Below are 6,348 nucleotides of genomic sequence, written 5' to 3'. Positions count from 1 at the left end.
AGAGAAGGCCCTCTGGGTAACCACAGCCAACCTGCTCTTCATAGGTTGCAGTAGATTCTTCCCATACAAATGCCTATGGCTAGCATTCTTTAAAGCTGTGGTGGTTTGCTGTGTATGCTTATCAGCTGTGTTGTTGTTGTCGTCGTGTGCCTTCAGGTCGTTTCCAGTTTACTTAACCTGGGGTTTTCTTGGCAAGATTTGTGAAGAGGGGGTTTGCCCTTGCCATCCTTTGAGGCTGAGAAAGTGTGACTTGTCCCAGGCCACCCAGTGGGTTTACATGGCCAAGTGGGAATTCAAACCCAGATCTCCAGACTAGGCTGTTGCCACACTGCAGAATTAATGCAGTATCAAACTGCAATAGCAAGTAGATTTCTATGCTGCTTATCAGTGTACTTAAGTGGTTTACAATGTAAGCTAATTGCCCCCATCAAGCTGGCTATTCATTTTAGGGCCTCCCCCATCCATGTCCTTGCCAGTCTTGAATTATTGAATGGGTGTGCAAAGGGATCTTGCAGCACCTTTGAGACTATCTGAAAGACGGAAGTTGGTAGCGTGAGCTTTCACAGACTTGAGCCTAATTCTTGAGATGCTACCAACTTCTATCTTTCAGTTAGTCTCAAAGGTGCAGCACAATCCCTTTGCATACTGATTTTCCAGACTAACACTGCTATGTCTTTCAATTTAAACATGGGTGTCCACATGGAAATCATCTGTACTTCATAGAGGGGAAGTAGACAGGGCACTGATAGGGCACTCTAAGCTTGAAGAAAAGCAGCAGGTCTCTCTAATAAATCACTAAAATGACCCTGATAGGATAGCCGATTACAGGGATGCTTCTATTATGCCACCAGGGAGCATCCTGTGCAGGAGAGGACACAGTGTCTCTTCAGTCAACACAATGAGCTTGCTAATGCTAGCAAGCTGAGTCTCCTTTGACCCATTCTGGCAGTCATCAGGGTCACACAATGGCTTTCAGTGTCTTCCCACATCATGGCAAAGGAACCTGTCATCAGTGAGAAGGTCTGCCTCTTCCCTATCTTGTGAAAGGATGTGGGAGGAAGAACGGGGCTCCAAGGAAGTATGCTCTAACCAAACAAGCATAACAGTTTTGTTTCCTTCATGCGTGGGGACCAGGTCCTACTTGTCCATTCAGCTTTCCTCAGCATGTCAGCTCAGGGCACTCCAGCATTAAATTAGATTTCTTCTTCAGACATATTTGTTAATCTGATCTTCATTTTTTGAGTTGATGCTCTCTTCCAAATAAAATAAATCTCACATGTAATTGCCACTTTGATTAATGTATTTCTCACTTGGATGACTGTTCGCATTTCATTTCAAAACGAGCATGACATGCCACACACATCCATTCCTGTCTACTGCCTGCGGGAAATGTTATTTAATATTAATAAAGAATTATTAACGTTCTGCTTTGACTCATTTCTGTTGTAGCACTTCTGTCATTTCTATTAAGCTCTCTTTAATCCCCAAGGACATTTGGTGCTACTCCTGCAAACCTTTTGTTTCTTGTAAATTGCAGTGTGTGTGTGTGTGTGTGGGGGGGGAGAATGCAGGTTTACTGAACACTGCTCCAGACTATTGATAGCATACTGTTGAAGGATGAGCCGGGATGGTGCTCTGCTCCCTGTATAACTATTCCTTTTCTGATCTCATGTTTCAGAATCCATAAGGAACTTGTATGATGTATTTTTAAAAGTCCAGTGATTTGACCCTAAACAACTGAGAAAACCTGTAGACAAAGCAGGAATCAGAATCCACATCTTCCTCATTCAGACAATATATACAGTAATACCTTATAACACACTGACCATCAATGGTTCAGTAGAAGTCTGCACTACTTCAGTATAGGCCAACATGTTCAGCCCCAGATGGTTAGATGGATCCTTCCTTGTCAAAAGAGTGCCTATAGTTTAGGGATGTGGCTCAGTTAATTTTTGCAGGCATCTCAGCTTCCATCTCTGGCATCTCCAGGTGGAGCTGGGAAACCTTGAAGGGCTGCTGGTGGTCAGAGTGGACAATACTGAGCTACTACAGCTGCACAGAGGCTTGCTATGTGAAGGAACAATGTCATGTATTCTGTTCTTGGTTTGGTCAGGGCTGTTTCCTCTGACATTTCACTCAAGATTTGGTGCCTGTCCTGTAGTTCACTCATTTAAAACACTCCTCATTCCAGTCAAATAGAATGTGATCTGGCCACACATAATTCATAGGAGTTCAGGCTTATTGCATCCCATCTTCCTGAAAACTCTTTAAATTCTGGAGAAAAAGGCTTTGCGGTTTTACCAGAATATCCACTGAAATCTGCATTATACATGTTGCTGTCTGTCCGCTTTGCCTGCATTTAAATGGGTGCACACTTTTGGCAGAGGGAGGGTGAACAGATGTGAACCAATGCAAATTTGGGCAGGAAAGTGAAGACAATGAGCTGTCAATGTGAATGTGCAAAAATGTGTACCAATTTGCATAGTACACTTACGTGTAGATTAGCCCAAAGTCCTCTCAGGTTCTTCAGATCAAGAAGCAGGCCTAGCCAGCAGCACTCCCCAAGATGAATATGCTCAAGAGGTAGCACTGACTGTTTTCAATCCAGGACAAGTAGGAAGCGCTAGATGCATTCTGCAGGAGGCCCTGTGGCAATCCTTAGCTATAGCTAATCTTTCCCTTCTGCCATTCAGAATGGATGTTGTTGGATTTGATTAGCACTAGAGCACTAGTCATCCATTACATTATCTCCCTTCTTTCCATAGAAGAGATAATAAAGGGTTGTGGTGTTAAGATAGGGAGTTGGAGCAGCAGCCTTACCATGCCTCAAGAGAAGCAAGATCAACCTGGGGATGTGTCTATGTACTTTTGGTATGGAGTGTTGGAGTGGAAGAGGAATGTACCTGCAGAAGAACAATAGTTTGGAGGAATACATTCTCTGCTTGAAGAAACCCCCAGCCTCAGCTCCTGGCAATGCCAGCAAAGAGGATCATATAACACAGTAACCATACAGGAAAGACATTTATTTTCCTGAGACCCTGGTAATTTGCTGCCTGAGATCCTAGAAAGTCAGTGAGTGGACTAATAATCTGATCAAAGACAGTCGTCTATGTACAGTAAATGCTACTTGGAAAAAGATTTGATGTGCCACAGAGTTTCTCATGGAGACTTGAATGGGCATCATTCTATTCACACAATAATATACAAAGCACATCGTTGGCAGAAATTAAGTTTTTCCCCCCTCATTGGAGCATTTTTATTTACATTGTACTTCTGGCTATGGCTTGTTATGGGCACCATCTGTAGGCTATTTTAAGGTGGTCCTATCCATGTAGTGTGGAGCTCATATTAAGATATTTACCACAAGGAAGGAGAAAAAACCTTCATCTGAGATGATGTGTAAGAAAAAAACTGGGGAAGAAGACAGCTGCTGTGTGCAATGAAGCTATTTCAAACATTATTAACAGACACAGAATCCATTTTTATAAGCTTATTCAAGTTACTTTAAGCAGCCCAAATGTTAACTCTTCTTGATTAATATTTAATTCAAAAAGTGCTGATAAACCATGGGGAGTTTGGCAAGAAAAAGGCAAAAAGATGACAGTTGCATAATGGTTATTTACAAGAAAGGGGTTCTTTTCCTTTCCTTTCCTTTTCAGCTTAAAAATTATAATATATTGGCAGTTTGGAAAGTTTCTACATTATACATTACACAAATCAAGGTGTGATCAAGATGGCAAAAGTTATTAATGAGGAAGAACAGATAAGCTAGGAGATCCTGCAGCAGTTTGCTTTTGCCTGAGCTAACTAGGAAGAGCAAGATTCTGTCCCTTCTTTCCTCTCCTCCTTTCTGAGTTTTTCACTTTGAACTAGTTTACAGCAACTAAAGTAAGCAGAGTACAGAGGAGGCAAGTGAGGTTGAAGGAGAAGAGACAAACTGGGGCATTTTAAAAGCAGCTGGAAAAAAATGGAATGAGAGAGGGTTAACTGGGATCAGGACAGTTGAAGACATTGCTGCACATGTCCCAGATTTCTATATCACTGAGATATTAATTGACTGTATTTACTGTGAAAGAAACCATGCCCTGACCAGGCAGGTCCTCAGATACAGCTGCAAATAGAAAGCTGAACTTGTTCATTTGACTTTCCAGGGACCAGCATAGCGCCATCCTTCCAGGTATGTATTGGCTTTTCCTAACCCAACTGGCCTATGAAAGTTTTGTAGTCTTGCCTGTGTTCTTTCTGGCCTTGCCTATAGGACTATTCAAGTTCATCTAGTTTACTGCCTCTTCTCCGCTCTCCCTGCCTTAACTGAATGCTTCATATAGCTTATTGCCTCTTCTTCTCCCGTCTTTGTGCCTACATCTTACAAGGCTTAGTCAGTTTCTCTCCCCACTTACCCTAGCCTCTGGATTTTAGAACCATTCCACTGAGACTCATGCTTGCTATATTTCTGGTTGCACATGACATGGTCTGGTGCTGATGATAAGCTTGAGCAAATAACCCCCAACAGATGGCCATCCAGCCTCCAGGGACGTAGCCAAGGGGGGGGGGTCTTGGGGTCTGGACCCCCCCCTTCCGTTAGAAAAATGAATGTTGCGTGCTGCTGCACCGCTGCACCCAAGCCCCAATATAATGGTGGCACTTAGTCTGGACCCCCCCTTCCTAAAATCCTGGCTACGTCCCTGCAGCCTCTGTTTAAAAACCTCCAAAGGAGGTGATTTCACCAGTCTCTGAGAGAGCGTGTTCCTCTGTCGAACAGCCCTTACTGTCAGGAAGTTCTTCCTAATGTTTAGGTGGAATCTCTTTTCATGGAGCTTGGTCCATTGTTGTGGATCCTATTCTCTGTAGCAGCAGAAAACTAGCTTGCTCTATCTTCAGTATGCAAGCCCTTCAGACACTTAAACATGACTATCATATCACCCTTTAACCTTCTCTTCTATAGGCTAAACATCCTCAGCTCCCTAAACTGCTTTTCATAGGGCACAGTTTGCAAATCTTTCACCATTCTGGTCACCCTCCTTTGAACATGCTCTTGTCAACATCCTTCTTGAATTGTGGTGCCCAGAACTGGATGCAGTATTCCAGGTGAGGCCTGGCCAAAACAGATGACCAAAAGGAAACTATTATTTCCTTTGACCAAGACACTATACTCCTATTGATGAAGCCTAGAATTGTATTGGCTTTCTTAGCTGCTGCTTCACATTGCAGACCCATTTTTAGCAGTCTGTGGTTCACTAAGCTTCCTACATCCCTTTTGCAGGTACTGCCGTCAAGCCAGGTGTCACCAATCCTATATCTGGGCATTTCATTTTTACTGCTTAATTTGTAGTATCCTACATTTCTCACTATTGAAATTCATTTTGTTAACTTTGGCCCACATTTTTAATTTACTGAGGCCATTTTGAATTCTGATCCTATCCTCTGAGGTATTAGCTACCCCTCCTAATTTAGTGTCATCTGCAATTTGGATAAGCATGTCCTCTATTCCATCATCCAAGTCATTGATGAAGATGTTGTATAGCACTGGGCCCAGGACCGACCCCTGTGGCACCCCATTAGTCACTTCTCTCCAGGATGAAGAGGAGCCATTGCTGAGCACCCTTTGGGTTCGGGCAGACAACCAATTACAAATCCACCTAACAGTCACATTGTCTAGACCACATTTTACTAGCTTTTTTGCAAGAATATCATGCGGGACCTTGTCAAAGGCCTTACTGAAATCAAGATATGTTACATCCACCATTTAATAAGGCTGCATTCCCTTTCGTTCAGACTTGCACCAATTGTACTCAGTGCAATTTGTGGTGGATGGGGGGGGGGACAAAAAAGCCCATTTCAACAGTGCATTTGGCACCGGATCCCTTAGCAGTTCTTTTTTAAAGAACTGCAATGATCCGCACCTCTGATAGTGTATGCTATTGGATCAATTCAGATCATGCAGCCTTTGTTCAGGAAATGGGGCACCTCCATTTTGATTTGGAATGGTGGTGAATGGGAACTTCAGACTAAATTTAAATGCCATGGAGAGATTCGCAGCCTTAAAACATAGTGGGAATGGTGAATTCATTTTAAATCAATGTGATTCTCTCTGTGCAAAAAATGTAAGCGTGACTGGCCTCCAAGTTTGCGACTCTATCAAAAAGAGATAAGATTTGTCAAGCATGACTTGTTTTTGAGAAACCCATGCTGGTCTTTAGTAATCACAGTATTCATTTGTAAATGTCTACAGACTGTTTAATGATATGCTTTAGAATCTTTCCTACTATTGATATCAGGCTGACTGAGTGGTAATTATTTGGGTCCTCTTCCCCCCCTTCTTTGAAGATGGGGGACAAACTTGCCCTC

The sequence above is a fragment of the Sceloporus occidentalis genome, unplaced genomic scaffold, assembly GCF_023333645.1.
Source record: "Sceloporus occidentalis isolate IW3139 unplaced genomic scaffold, rSceOcc1.0.p SCAF_1, whole genome shotgun sequence".
In the NCBI taxonomy this organism is placed as follows: Eukaryota; Metazoa; Chordata; class Lepidosauria; order Squamata; family Phrynosomatidae; genus Sceloporus; species Sceloporus occidentalis.
This window is presented reverse-complemented; position numbering follows the sequence as displayed.